Genomic DNA, 16,184 nt, shown 5'->3' on the forward strand with positions numbered 1-16,184 from the left:
GCCACTTGAGCCAAAGGGAAATCTCCCGTCAACCTGGTGGCTGCAGTCCCTGCTATTCACAGGGAAGGGCGGTGACGTATGCTGTATCTCCAGCGGAACTGTAGCTCAACACGGGTCGGTGAGCACAAGGCTGAAGTTGGCTTCTTAGTCACCAGTTTCTTATTCACGTTTTTCATTCCACCTTAAAGGAGAATATTATCATTTCTTCATTTATAAACACAGAATTTGCCTGTTCATATACCTCAGTGTTTTTACTATTTGCATTCATTAGAGTTGTAGATAATAGAATCAGTCCTGCATCCCCAAAGTTATTCTACTGTATCTGATATCCAGCACACTCAGACTACAGTTTTGACCAAAGACCAGAGGCCAGATCTTCACAACATCTCTTTGTTAGGTCAGAGTACCTCACCCTGTTAATTACAGAAGATAATAAAGATATGGTCAACATGTTAATGAATATCTATCACAGGTTTCCACAATAGAAAGTGTCAGTAGCATGTGGTTAAAACTCAGTCAGTATTGGGTATTTTTATTGTGGTTAAACACCAATAAATCACAGGGATTTAAATGGTATTTTTCCAATCTTAAATGACTAAATTAGGTACTTTAATTCCTAGCTACTAAAATACAGCTCTTACTTCAAATGGGTACAAGCAGTCTGGAGAATTGTTAGTGAAACACTTTTTCCTAAAAGGAGTCTGCTGCTATTGGTAAAAATATGGAAAGTGAGCTGAATTAGGAAAGAAATACCTGTTTTAAAAGACAGCCAAATAGAACTACCTTGCTCGAATTCTTTATACAAGCAATAAGGACAATTAATAACACTGTGGCAATTTTTAGCCTACAATCACAAACTATACATAACTCAACAGATTAGCAATGACCAACAAATATACTTCTAGTGCCAGCTTCTTTCTGTCTTGCTAAATCAGCTGTGCTAGAGCCTGCCCCCCTTCTGAGGATAAGATGTTATTTAAATGTAATTTACCCTGATGGTACGGATTTCATCTCTCACTGATACCAGTGATACCACTGATACTGATGCCATTGAGGTAACTCATGTTTTAAAACTTTCAGTTTTATGATGGTCTTGAAACACTTTTTAAACTTGCAGCTTATCTTTCACTCTGCTGACACACTTGTTCAATCTCTTTTAAGACTGCTGAAATCTCAGCAGTGTTGAAGTCTGTCCTTGTCTGTCTCTTTTCGAAGGGAATGATTACTTAGACACTGACTGCTACAGACTTACTGTCAATCCATTTGTTGTGATGTGAAAAATCATGGAAAAAATTAACAAGACTGTTTTAGAAAACAGCTGTATAGTGCAGTACTGCTTGCCAGAGCACAAGGGGGAGAACAGTTTGTGGCCGGGATGGTTGGGATCCTTAATGATGGACTGGGCTTTATTGTGACCGCAGATTATATGAATTTCACGGACTGATGGTAAATCACATCCTATAATCCTTTGTAGTGTGTCTTTGTCATGCATGGTAGTATTGCTGTACCACACAGTGATACCACTAGTGAGGACACTTCTACAGTATGTTGCTGCGGTAAAAGTTAATGAGTAGCTGCTTCCCCATACTGCATTTCTTTAAGCACTGCAGAAGGTGCAGAAAGTGGAGAGTTCCAGGGGCTGGTCAGGACATAAGACAGGCAGAGTGGCTGACAGGCTGAAGCTGAGTCCAGTGGGGGATGCCTGGGCAGAGAGCAGGCTGGCTGGACACAGTGCAGACTGGAGAGCATGGGAAGGACCACCAGAGCTGGCAGCTGTGCAGTGCTCCCAGAGTGTGGGGCTGAGCTGCCAGGTACCTGGCCGGCCACAGCACCACATGAGGACTGTCAGCCCTCGCAGTTTTTCTTTTTTAAAAAAAACACGGTGATGCTCATTTGGATGTAATTCAATTTCCTCGCTTAGAGTTCAACTGTTTTTTTAAGCAAGCATGTACTTAATATTTTAAATTAGGAAATACAGAGGCATGAAGTTTATTAATTGGCCTTATGTGTTTTTTCCAGGCTTTTTACATATTATTGATTACTGAAATGCAGTCTATTGGCATTACAGCACATACTGTAGCAATCCAGGCATCAGATATACTGCAGTATTCACTCAATACAATATACTGTACAGTACCCATATCTAGAGACTGTACCTTCAGCACACACAGAATAAGATGGGAACAATAGTGTATGTTTAAACTTTCTTGTTAAATTGGGAAATAATTTTGTGATTCTCCAAAGTTTCTTCATTTCATTACAAAAGGTTTTCATATCTTTGGTAATTAAGCTCTGGTACAAAGTCTAACAGTATGGTTTCCTTAGCCAATAAATCCACCGACTTCAGAAAGTCTTGAAAGAATTGTGATTTTATTATATATTGTTTAGGGTTCTATTAACTCTTCAATTTATTTCTGCATTTCTATAGAAACTCCTTTTATTTTTTATGACATTTTTTTCTGTTTAACCCTTGTGTCAGCACTCACTGTGTGTCATGTGCTTTAGAAGGAATTGTTATGAGCAGTTAGCTAGAATAGTATTTTTCCCACTCATTTTAATGTTCATAGTGTTGTTTTTTGCTGGGGGAATATTAATATAACTTGTAATTAACCTGACTGCTTTGTGATAATTATTTTCCTAAATATTACTCATTAGTGCCAAATTATGTACATTATAAATCAGATCTACAGCATTTGGTAATAATGTGCAATGTACAAATATATTGTACAATACTATATTGTATATAGTACAAATATATACATATAAATAAAAATAATATTTTTACCTCACATGTTCAAGTGTATAGGTTTTCTTCTCTACAACTGTGTTAAAATTCAGGGCAAAACACATTTAAGCACAAGTCCTACTTGTTATGATCATATAATTTTCCACAAGTTTATTAGATTCAGTTAGATTATCTGAATGTCTTCAGAAAATAATTCCCCACTGCTATTATTTTAATTGAAGTGTACAGTATGTGATGTGTAATTGATTCAGGACTTTCATCTCCACTCCTGTGTCTGATATTCATGGACAAAGAATCAAGACCAGTGAGGGTCTGGAGAGATTCTATTTCAGTGGCTTGGAATTGGTGTCTCCAATGTTGTCTAACCAGAATATTCAATGGAGGATGAAATGGTTTTCTACAGAGTGTAATCAAGTTGACATGAGGATCTGCAATACTGAACATGAGTTCATAGTTATTCCCTGATACAGCGGGTCACTCCCTTCAGGAAAGATGGAAAACCCAGTATAAAGAGAGAAGATCAAGCTCCCCAGTTGTTTATTTGTGATTGATGGTGAAGGAGTGTTTGAGGACAACCAGTACATTAGAACAATACCTGTTGTACTGCGGGTAAAGTTGCCTGTTTCTATAAAGCAAGAGTTGGATTTCCAGAAAAATCTCTCGGTTTACTGGAGTGCTGAGAGGACATCTCTCTACATGACTGCTGGGGTCATCCTCCAGAAAAGGGTGAGGTGTTTCATGATCTAGGATAGGAGCACAGCTGACCTGCTGCTCCTCAGGGTCAAATATTCCCAGGAGTGTCTCATTGGGGTAAGAACCACTGATTGGAGCCACCAGGTACTTCAGATATTATCATCCCAGCTTGGTATTTAAATGCCAGTTGCCATCAATTATTTGTTGATGTACACTGAACAATAGAGATGCTGATCTTTGATTCAAAAAAGCAGAATCTACAGAAAGGAAGTGGCTCGCTGAATATCCAAATAATTGTTTTCTTTCCTGTTGCTAATGAACAAATGGGTATTTGTGTTTCTGCATTTCAGTGTCTTCATGTGCACATCATTTTCATTTTTAACAAAGCCAGCACAATTTCTAACCACACAATGCCAGAGGTTGTACAGGGAAATGTAATTATTTATTCTTCATTCACTAGGATGATGCTTGTATACCAGTTATTTACATTATTATTGATCTTGAAAACACAATTATGTAATAATTTTACATAATGAGCAATGCTTGCCTCGTACTGTATATTGCACTGCACTATACTCATTTCCATAGAAACACTTCTTTCAGCATCCTCAGAATTCATATGGACAGAGAAAAATATTATTAATAGAAAGACTTCTTTATTATACAAAAGTCTTTTAAAGACATTGCACTGACATTTTATTTTTCATAGAATTGAATCTTTCCTTGTTCACTGTGAACCTCAGAATCTGGTCTCCTAATCTTAAGTACACACTTTCTGTGACCCTTAATGCCTTTCCACCGTCAGAATTTAACAAGGTAAACAAAATGTGATACTATTCTGCATTGTTAAGGATTAAAGCAAATTATACAGATTTTACTTTTTTCATTTATTTTTTTCCTACCAATTGTACTATGAAGCATTTCTGTCACTGCTCAGTATGTATTAACCAGGCCCTTTCTGTGTGTAGCAATCAATCAGACAATCAATCAGACACAGTCAGACTTTTAAATTCCTCATCAGATTTGAGATATTTTTTAATACCACCATACTTGGGGAAGTGACCATTTTGTTAATGGCCTATGTAAAATATGAATATTTGTTTACATTGCTCTGCTTGTGATTATTAAATGGAAAACACCAGGCTGTGTGGCAGAAATAAAAGAGTGAATTTTGGATCCTAAATATCTTTCTCTGGAATTACCGTTGGAGTCAAAAGTTAGAAACGGTAATTCCAGAGAAAGATATTTAGGATCCAAAATTCACTCTTTTATTTCTGCCACACAGCCTGGTGTTCTCCATTTAATAATCACATGCAGAGCAATGTAAACAAATCCACTTCAAGCTACATTATTAACAGGTCATATGGATCATCCATTTATCAATTTTATTAACCACTTCTTCCAATTCTGGGTCAAGGGGGAGCCAGGGCCTATCATCCCAGCAAGCAACAGGTGCAACACAGAGTACGCCCAGGATGGAAAGCCAGTCCATCAAAGCCAGACACACAAATACAGAAACATATACATAGGGCCATTTTTCCCAAAAACCAATTATATCTGTGGTATAGTCCAAAGTATATCTTTGGACTATGGGAGGAAACTCTTGCAAAACACTGGGATAACAAACCTGTACAAACTCCGAGCTTGTAGCAACCCAGGTCTGGAAGAGGCATTTATGCTAACCATTGTCCCACCATACCCAACAGTTAATATAATAATTATAATATACAATTAATATATTTTTAACATCTAAAAAGTTTAGCGAATCTGTTTCTAAAACAACATTGAATTAAACTCTCACAGATTGCTTCCTGATTGCAGATGCTGTGCACACACATCATGAGTTATCTTAGCCATGAGACACTTCTGCATATGTGCAGAAGAAACAGATTTCTATTGGACACAGAATTGGACACAACCCTGCTTCTATGTTGTGAGTCTCTATAAAAGCACGTCTTTACCTTGCTGGAATCAATCCTCTAGGTCGTCTGACTGTGGTATTCCATTTCAAAAGGTATGTTATTTTACTGTATTTCCTTTGCATGACAAAACGGACAATAATAATGTTATGTGTTTAATAAAATTAATTGAAATGTTTTTAAATGACAACATTTTAAAATGTAAAGTAATTCTTAGATTTTTGGGTGTAATTATTTTACTTTCAGAAATGTTGTGAGGCTCTGCTCAAATCTTTATCAATATTAAATTAAAAAGGAAACAGGAGCTCATGCTTACTGTTTCTGGAGCAAGAATTTAAATTCTGCACTATTCATTGCTTATAAAATTCACTGCATCAGTATGATTTATATGCACCAGTTCACATCTGTACAGTAAAATTATATTTCATGCTTTATCAGAAGAAATATCAAGCAGTAACTATGTTAATAACCTGCTCTCCGTAATTGTTTTATGGAACATGAAAGATGTGTCTTTGAAGAAATTTGTGCAAATAATCTCTTAATTACTGTACAGATTATTTGTACAGTAAATAAGTAATGACAGTTGAACTGGAACTCTGTGGAACATGAGAATAGTATATTCTTATGTTAAGTTTTGTGCCTTTAACTTTGAGGATTACTCTACTCTCATATCACAACTTTCTGACCTATGATTTTCTCACACTGCTGACATTTAATCTCGTCCTCTGCTGATCACACACAGAAGTTCTCCTGACACAGTTTGCTTTCTATCCCTCTCAGTCTCTGTCTCCTGGTATCTATAAAAGTACCAGTATACATGTAAGCAAAAGTATAAGATATCAAAGACACACCCAGATGTTACGGTATTTGTGTGTTTTGAACATGATCATATTACTAAATACTCTGTAGTGTTTTTCACTATTATTATAACTTTAAACAGTTTCTGTAAATCTTTGTTTCAGTGAAGATAAGACAAGCCTGGCAAATAGCAATCTTTAATTGACAGTGATCCAAATCTTCAAATACATACAGTACAGTGCTTTGCCCCTAAATGGAATGCTCTCTAAACTGTGCTACAAGCAAAACTTTGAAAGAAACTGATTTAACTTTTCAAACTCTTGCAATGGACAATGAATGCACAGGCATATTAACAAATAAAGACACAATTTCATAGCTGTTTCTGACACTTACTGTAGGCCACTTTACCTGAACCCATACTTGTTCAGCACTCCATTCAACACAAAATTTGAAAGAATACCTGACAAAAAATAATTTTACCATTCATGAGACATTCTCTTGGTTTTGGAATGGTTGTTTTGTATGTTCAGAATAATGTTTTGATTCAGAGACGCAAATTTCCAATCAAATGAGTGGAAGATTGTGAGAAGGCATTGACAAATATCTAAACCCTAACCCTAACCTAGCCCAACCCCTTGCTAGGGTTAAGGTAAGGATTCCCTTATAATGTTGTCGGTTTTTCATGGCATGGCTGTGTTTTAGGGCAGAAATGATACTTAAATAAAATAGTTATTTCAATGTTTTCTAGACATTTTTTTCTGACATATACAGTATGGCTATATGCAGTGCTTTTCCCCAAAATAGAATGGTATCTAAACTTGAAAATAACTGACTTGACTTGTTTCTGACTCAGGCCACTTCAGCCTGAATTCATACTCATTCAGCACTACATTCAACACAAAATTTCCAATGATAGAATACCTGACAATTTTTTTTTTTTAACATTTATGATACTGTACATTCTCTTGGTTTTGGCAAGCTTGTTTTGTCTTTTCAGACTAAAGATTTGATTCAGAGAAGCACATTTTCCAATCAAATAAATTGCCATAAATGTAGTTTATTATGAGGAACCAATTGGACAAAATGAAAAGAAATGGCTGCACATAAATATAAAAATATACAATATACAATTTTATTGTTCCAACAAAAAAAAACAAGATTAATAATATACTGTTTTGGAATCGATATATATTAATCAATCTGTCTTGACACAAATAGTTCGTCATTCACTCTGGGATTACAATGATATGAAGAGCAGCAGGGTTGAAATACTTTGATAATAACTGTTTTATATATATTCTCTTAAGTTAAATCAGTCTTTTTTAATTAAAAAAACATCCATATTCTCCAAGTCAAGTCTATATAATTGCTATCCTGAATTAAATATTATATACATAGACTGATTTGGATCCAATCGAGTAAAGGATGGGTTGAAATTTGGTTTGTTCCAGTGTATAACAGCTAATCCTGAATGGATTATTCAGATTGAAAGACGTTCTACTATATCAAGTTTCATTGATCAGGCAAAATTATCATTGACTTGCAAGTTACAGGGTTTTTCTTTGGTTGAAGTCCTTCTTACATACAGACTGGTTCTATCCCACCAGAATGGGATCCTTCCTGCATGATCCTTCATGGATTCCTTCCTGATCACCTATGGGGTCACTTCTGAGTGGTTTGTGTAAGGAAAACATGTAAATGAAATCCCTTTGCGAACCTTTTGTCCAGTTTCCTGAAATTTGTAAGTTAGCTTCTCTCGATGCCGAGAAATATCAGCTCTACTCCAAGGCTACCAAATGGAATGGCCTCTCTGTATCCAGCACCACTGAGAGGGACTGGCAAGGGAGCAGCAAACTTAATTCCTGTATTTTTAATAAGCCTTGCCGCTACACGGTGCTGTCCCATACCATTCCTTTTTAATGTAATTTCAGCTAGAATAGAATCTTTTTATATTCATCCCTATTGTATCTGTGTCAGTTTGGCATTAGGTATAGCAGATAGGGTTGGCAAATCAAAAAACTTAAAAAACATAGGACACTAAGACTTACAAAGGAATTTGAATTTGCTGTGTGAAATGAAAGTGGTTGTGTATCTTACTCAGACTAGTTGACATACTGTACACGTGATCGTGAGGCTATGTTTTCATTGGAGTTTTAAATTGAGATGATGCAGCCATTCAGAATGTTTGCTTGAGGTGTAATGCAGCACACATTCCATGGTACATTGAAAGATAACACCTAACAGCTTTGTATTATTTCAAATAATCTGATGCAGGACAACACTACTCTGTAAAACCACCAGGTGACACAGTAAATCCTTAATAAACCATTGTGTCTCACATATACTGTAGTTAATCTTATTTTAACAATTACATGTAAATCTGTAATCCATTAGTGCTTTCCTGTGCTAGTCACAGTACTGTGCAGTAACACTAAAATATTTTTATTAAATACAATCTATAGAATTCTTAGTAATTGTGTATAAACAGTAATTAGAAAACATAATTATATTTGAGGTTTTGATCAAATATATTATACATAGTGGTTTTAAAACATATAATAGTTAGAAGCAAATAAACAAAAAAAAAACAGTTTAGTAGTTTTCAGTGACCGAAGGAATGACTTATGATTGTGTACCATAACCTCGTCACTGTGAGGTATTGGTGGTTTAGTACAAGAATTCTGGTCTCCCATGCCTGTGTTTGATTCCCAGCCAAGGCCAAGCAATTTGTGAATAATTTTTCTCCAATTACAAAATTTTATTTTGTATACCATATTATTATTTAAATTTTTTATTTTAGTTTATTATGTTAATAATATGTTGTTATTATTATGTTAAGTTTAATATGTTAAACATACTGTGATGTATAAAATTAATATTAAAAATAAAAGTAGGGGTGTTTCACAAAGCAGAATTACTCAGTTGGATGTACTATATATAAACAGTTTATCATTATAGTCTGCTTGTTTTTTTTTCAGGTTTACATAGGCATTCAAATAATCTAATTCGTATTAATACTAATTTAAGTAACCAGTAATTAGGAAAATTTGTTAGATTATAAGAAATACATTCAATACATACTGTATGGGCTTTAAAAACATACAATATAATACTGTATACACTGTATAGTATACAGTATAAAATATACTGTTTTTAAATTCACAGTTTTTTCTATCTAAGGAAAAAGCAAAAGAACAAAAAACTGCAATTTTCCTCACGGGATCAATAAAGTATCTATCTAAATACAGACTATATTTGTACAGTATATCATTAATTTATTTGTACTGTATGGTGCTGTTTGGTTATGTTGGGAACTGTTTCGATTCACATGGCCGCTGCTTTGAAACTACAGTATATGCTGTGAAGGAAATACTTCCTGTTCTGTTTAAAACAGACCATACCAAACATAAAAGGAGTTGGCCACCTTTTATCACACAAACAGTGTGCTGTAGAAAGTAGCACTTGGGCTGCTTTCATTCTTAATATAAAACTGTTATTCTGTGGTCCCTGAAGTTTCAGGACCATGGTGAATGGAAAATCATGCTCCAAGTGCAGTTTTACAGAGAAGTTTCGGAAGTCTTCAAAAACCTGGTGGGAGGGAGGTTTTATTGAGAGGTGATGAAGTAATAATGCAGGCTGATTGAAAGTGGATCTGTATGATTAATATGAGCTGAAAATAAGGCAGCAGAGTGGCTGGAGTGAATGCAGATGTTAAAATAGGAAAGGCTGGTTGGTATAATTTGAATATAATTATAATATATGTTATATATATTGAATAAGTGTGGGGAAAGCCTTCAATAGTCTTCTTAATTGACTGATTGAGATTGGGAGGGTCACCTGACTAAAAAATTAATTGCCTGTAAGAGATGAGTCCTGAGTGAGTTGCTTGGGTTGTGCTGGCAACATCAGGATGTGAGCTGCTCTCAGCCCGGGTGTAAAATAACGCCATTATTTCAGGCACATTCAGGCCCTTCCATGTGCCCGACAGCAAGCCCCTATGAGCTTAAGAGACTCTGAAGGTATTTCTATGAGTTGCCAGCAGTGGGTTGCATCTTTCTTATGGTTCCCCACCTCCTCTCACCTATTATTAATGCAGAAAAATGAAATTACCTATAGATGCATCTCAAGTGTATTCAAAATGCATCAGGAGATGTTTAAGCTGCAGCTGTGGACTGCAGTCAGCTGTGCACGAATTACAGGATACTACTACTACAACCCTTACACTTATATACCACCTTTTCTGGACTCTCCACTCAAAGCACTTTAAGGGTAATGGGGACTCTCCTCCACCACCACCAATGTGCAGTACCCACCTGGATGTGATGACCAAAGTCAGAGGAGCTACTGTAGTTGCTTAACTGAATACAATCTGATCTTGCATTATGAAACAAAAAATCCAGACTTTTAACGATTTATATACTAAAGTTATCTGCCTGAGTTATCTGACTTTCTGAAACAGACTCCTGGTGCTCATTGAAAACCCTCTAGTAATCTAAACGCAACACAAATGTGGTTAGAACAAGCCCGTCAAAATATTAACAAAATAACCACAAGTGACCAAGTTAAAGATTTTGGTGCAGATGTTTATGAAAAAAGTGGAATACCCTACCACAGCCAGCTAAATAACTATATTATATGTATATTAATAAATTAATATAATTTATGACATTCAGAAACTATTTATTTTCAGCTACAAAAATTTCCCTTTATTTACATGATTCCATATTAATATTCCATATTACATGGATTTAACGAAGTATAGTAGTGAAACAGATTGAATGAAAAAATTGTTTCACTAACATGTAATTACCCACAAGTGCCACCTATCAATTGTTCTGGCCAGTGAATCACACAGCCAAATCACACCACAGGACGGCACAGCACGGCGAAGCCAGTTTATCGCAACAGTGAGGTTTTGCCGCACATCATGAATGGCTGAGTCTGTAAAACATCCATTGGTGTCTAACACCTGGCAGCTTTGGCACCACTGTTGCCTTCTACCACTCTCATAGCTCTCATAGAGGTCAACTCACACACAGGTGCAGATGTGATTGTTATTGATGTTTTTCTGTCTTCCTTTAAGAAAGAAGAACAATGGCACTATCCAAAACTATCAAGACAATCACCAGAGCACAAGATGTAAGAAATGACGCCAAGATGATAATGAAACCTTATGCCAACTGGGAAGAGTTTCTGATGCCAGTTCCAATTTCAATAGCCATTTTAGGAGAGCTAGTCTTTATCTCTTCCAAAACTGACTTCTCCATCAATAAAAACCCTCCAAAGGATGGCTACAAGTTCATTCGCTACCCAGAATCCTTTCAAGCCTGTCTCATGCAAGTGTGAAATGCTGGGTGGGGTGCGTTCAATGAGGCCCACAAGAACATGGAGCAGATTCATCTCCTCTCTGGCAACGTGCCAGAGTATGTGAAGATGGCCGTCAGACTGATTCTCCAAGATGACGACAAGCTCATCCAGCTCATGATTACTGACCAGCTGCAAAACATCAGCTCTATAGCCGAGGAGTGTAAAACACGAGCTCACAGAGAAGAAGTTCATCTCTGTCACTTAGCTGATCCAAGAGCTGATGGAGGCCTGTGTGAATGCAAAAGCAGCCTGTGGTGAAGAAGCAGAACGAGTGAGGAGAAAAATAGAGGAATTCAATCTGAGAAAAATGGCTACAGAAGAAGGTAAGCAGCAAGCCAAGGAGGTCTATGACAATATGGGGAGGCAGCTAAAAGAAGCTCAGCAAGAATTTAAAAATGCCATGTATTCTCTGCCTAATGGTTGGAATGCTATTGGTATGAATTTTGTGCAATTAATATGCGCCTTGGTTTGGGGAGTGTTCCTCTTATTTTGGATTTTTTTAAAAGCCACCAAGAAGAGAAGATAAATCTCACAAATCCCATTGCACTGGGCAATGTTTTTGCCCTATCAGAGATTCTCTTGAGTCATGTTGACCAAATTGCTGCTTTTTGCAACAGTGATGAAATAGATTGGGGCAGTCTTTATGATCAAAAGAAAGAATATGCAGTGTCTGAATGGGTGGCAGACCAGGTTAAAAGAGTTCAAGGCTTTATAAACAAACAGGAGGAATGCAGACCCAAATCACTAGCACTAGAAATATGCACAAAGGCACTTGAAAGCTGCTCTGATCTAACATGTATAGCACCACTAGGAAAGTGTGATGAAGACCAAAAACAAAAGCTCATTAATGATATCAAGAATCTGAGAAGACTGGCTTTGAAGTTTGATTCACAGAGCAAAGCTTGCACAGGTGCCTCTGCATTTACTGTAACCCCTCCACGGCTGGCTAAACATCAAGAGGAAAGTGACACTGTTAAAAGTGCAGAAAAAAATCGCAGTTGAAAATGTCAGATTCCGCATAGAGCAAAACTATGCCCAGCTGGATCAAGCACAAAACATGTTCCAGAAAAGCTTGGACAATCTGGGCAATTACCACAAGGATCTGACTGAAATCCTCACCACAGACAGCAGCTTTGAGGTGAAGGAGATTGACCTCAAGACCATGATTAAGATGCTGATGAAGGGACTGGATGCAATGGGTAAAGTGAAGGAGCAGTGGGAAAAATGGTGCACTTATTTCAAATGATTTCCAATATAATCAAGATATGCCTGAGCACATGTGTGACAGATTTAATCAAAACAGCTGGAAAAGCAAGTTCTTCTGAGCTTAACTACTCACCCAGGTTGTTTCTCAAAGACATGCTGTACAACTATGCATTCCAAGCCTCAAACATTGCCAGTCTGGTCAACATGATCTCTGGGTCCTACACAGAGATTTCCAACACATACCTGATGGATAGCATCAGCAGCCTGGGGAAACTCATGGCTTTAGATCCCAGTAATCCAGATTTTGACTCGGAATGGACAAACTTTCAGAAAGGTTGTTAAGAAGCAGGAAAGGGCATAAAAATTCTTGTGCTGAAAAGTAAAGATGATTTTGACAAAATTGCAAAATCAAGAATGAAAATTGAAAGTGCATTCAAAACAGTGCTGCCTCCCACCTCCGAGGAAGATATACAGGTAATAAGAAATACCGTTGAATTGGATATGATGAATCCAATCCAATATGCTTAAGCATGTGTTCATTGTGTTCAGCTGCATTTTAAAATATCTTTATGGCTCTTTCCCTATTCATTAAGATGAAACCTCTTTATTTTATTTCTATCAATTTGCATTTTTCCAATGCAGTCAAACAGAATTGTTCATGAACTTCCAACCTTTTGAAGATGACAGTTTATGTGGTTGAGAAAATCCAGCAGTGATTCAGCAGAACTGAAGCTATGCCTAAACAATAACAAGATGCTCCAGGGCTGGTAGGGGATGGATATCCAGGGTCGTACAATAAGCTGTCTGTTTCACAAATGTTCTTGCTTAATGCACAAATATGTTAATTGCTCCCTTGGGGGAGGGTGGTGGTGCTGCTTATCAGCAATCTCTTCATCTTCTGTATTTACTCTTGAATGAGGCTACTCTGTGGCTATGTCATTCCTGTATGCATACATAATAAACTGAATCTTACTCACGGCGAATCTGATTAAGAGTGTTAATTTTCTACATTGGTGATGGAAGGGATGAGCTACCAAGCATAGAGCTGTGCAAAGTCCAGTGGACTTCACAGGGTGGTAGGGTCTGGCATTTCAAGGCCAGGGAGGAAACAAAATGGGGAGGTCCGGTCAGATGGCTCCAAGAGCCAGGCTGATTCAACGCACAAACCCTTAAGGAGAGTCTACTCTTAAGACCAGGCCAGACGTGCTGTTTTGGGGGGGGGCTCCTAGCAAGCAGTCCTCTGGGGAAGAGCCTGTTAGTGGACAGGACCATTTTTCCAGGGCTGAAATCAGTGAAATGTGAGAATTGACTGGAAGAAGCCCTTTTTCATCGTCATACAATATATTTAAGAGGTGATCTCACTGAGGTCTTTAAACAAATAAAAGGAGAGGGGAGCCCAGCCTGCAGTGTCACTTACCAACCAGAGTGCTGTACAGATGGACTTCAAGTTGCAGAACTTCATGGGATGACAGCAGTGGGTATTAGGCAATCCCTTGGGGGCTGTGTTTTCTTTTATTTTGCAGATATAGGCCAGAGTTATTTTTAGGGATTTAATCTGTTTTGTGTGTCTGTTTCAATCTAGATTCCAAGCCTTCCTAGAGCAAACAGTATTGCAGAAAATTTCCACTGATTGAATCATACTGCTACTGCTACCTGAAGAAGGCTCCACGGCTGAAACGTTGTGTTCTCTTTCTTCTTTTTTTCAGCATGGAATAAACCTATTACTTGTTCCTTTGCAGCCTACGCATGCTGAAGCAGCTACCCACGTGAACTATAAGATAAGATATGATCACTTATTAGCCATATACAATTTCTTGCATTAGGAATTTGTTTTTTCACATACCCCAGCTTGCTCTCCATGAGACACACAGGTACACTGACAAGGAGAGTGACGCTTGGGGTCAGAGAGCAGGGTCAGCCATTAAAACAGCACCCCTGGAGCAGTTGGGGTTAAGGGCCTTGCTCAGGCACCCAATGGAGTAGGATTCCTCTGCCAGCCGCAGGATCCAAACTGGCAACCTTCCAACCAGAGGTGCAGATTCCTCAAGTTCCCCCAATTCATTCATTCATTTCTGCCTTCCTCTGTGCTGGTTCTGGGGAAAACAACAAACTGTGCAGGAAGAAGGTTCCTAGCACCTCTAAAACTGCTAGTTGGTGCAGTCAGCTTCAATTTCTGTGTAGCACTGTGTTGTAACAGAAGAAATAAGGTTCTTGATCCCGAGATGAAGTGAAACAGATGAGTTTATTGCATGCAAGGAACAATAAAGCCGAAGTCTTGTTTCCCGCAAGAAACAACAAAACCGAAGTATTGTTCAACGTACTGTTACAAACTTTTGGGTTATATAGTGTTTTCTTCTCCGTTTCTGACGTCACTCGGTCTGATGGTAAAGAGGGGGGTTCATGGTATTTGGCCAGTTTACGATGTTCTGGGCAAATGGTCAGTTTAACATTACACCCAGGGGGGTTCCTAGCTGGCATCTGCAATCCTTATCAGTTAACCCCCTTTCCTGCCATAAACCCCAGCTTGTGACTTGGAAGTCTAAACCCCCTACAGAAAAGATTAAATTCAAACCCCCGTCTTCACATCTTTCTTCATTCCCCCCTTATAAAATATGGCATACGTCAGTGTAGCCTATTTTTATACATACAATGTCAGGGCAGATCTTTCCTTTCTTGGCGAACAGGTATGTATTGCCATGACATTGTACGTTCCACGGTTATGGCAAGATGTGATACATGTTTTTGTGCACGTGATGATTACAATTATACATATAAACAATACTACTCCTACAGATAAACACTATAAAAAGGTTCCACCCCAGGCCCCAAACACAGACTTTACCCAAAACCCAATTCCCCAATTTTCAGTATAATAGTCCTGATATTTCTGTCCCTCATTGTAAATGTGTTGGGCCAGATCTGAGATGTGCTCAGAATTATCAGGAATATATGTGCAGCATTCAGTGCCAATTACTGCACAAGTTCCTCCTTGGGCCGCCAGTACATAATCTAAAGCTAGTCGGTTCTGCATGGCCACTGTTCTGAGGGCTACCATCTCATCATTAACAGCCTTCAGACTAGATGAGGTAGACTTTGCTAATTCTTCTAAAGTCGAGGCCATTTGAATTAACTCTCGACTCAGAAAGTTCATGCCGGCTTGTGGAAATATTATACCTAAATAATATTCCCAATCAGCCAATTTTCTTTGTGGTCTGTGGTTAGGTCCGAAGGGGCTGTGGGTTTGAACACGGATATGAGGAACCACATATCCTAAATAACATGAGCCAGACCACTGGGCTGGCAGCCATGGGTAGGCTCGTTTTCCACAAATGAAATATGTTCCGTTTGGCGCTCCCCATGCCTCTGAAAATAAGAAGCTTATACCGAATTGTGGGGTGTGCCGATCCCATCCTGGAATTTGGGAGGTAGAGGTGGATATATTTGCAGCGCTGGTA

At 37.9% G+C, this 16,184-nt stretch overlaps 1 pseudogene; it reads left to right on the forward strand.

The window, feature by feature from the left end:
- The first annotated feature begins 11,250 nt into the window (after window positions 1–11,250).
- LOC148676633 (uncharacterized) lies at window positions 11,251–14,258 on the forward strand (annotated as a pseudogene).
- The last annotated feature ends 1,926 nt before the right edge of the window (window positions 14,259–16,184 follow it).

This window comes from Lepisosteus platostomus, chromosome 2 (genome assembly GCF_059453375.1).
Source record: "Lepisosteus platostomus isolate fLepPlt1 chromosome 2, fLepPlt1.hap1, whole genome shotgun sequence".
Taxonomy (NCBI): Eukaryota; Metazoa; Chordata; class Actinopteri; order Semionotiformes; family Lepisosteidae; genus Lepisosteus; species Lepisosteus platostomus.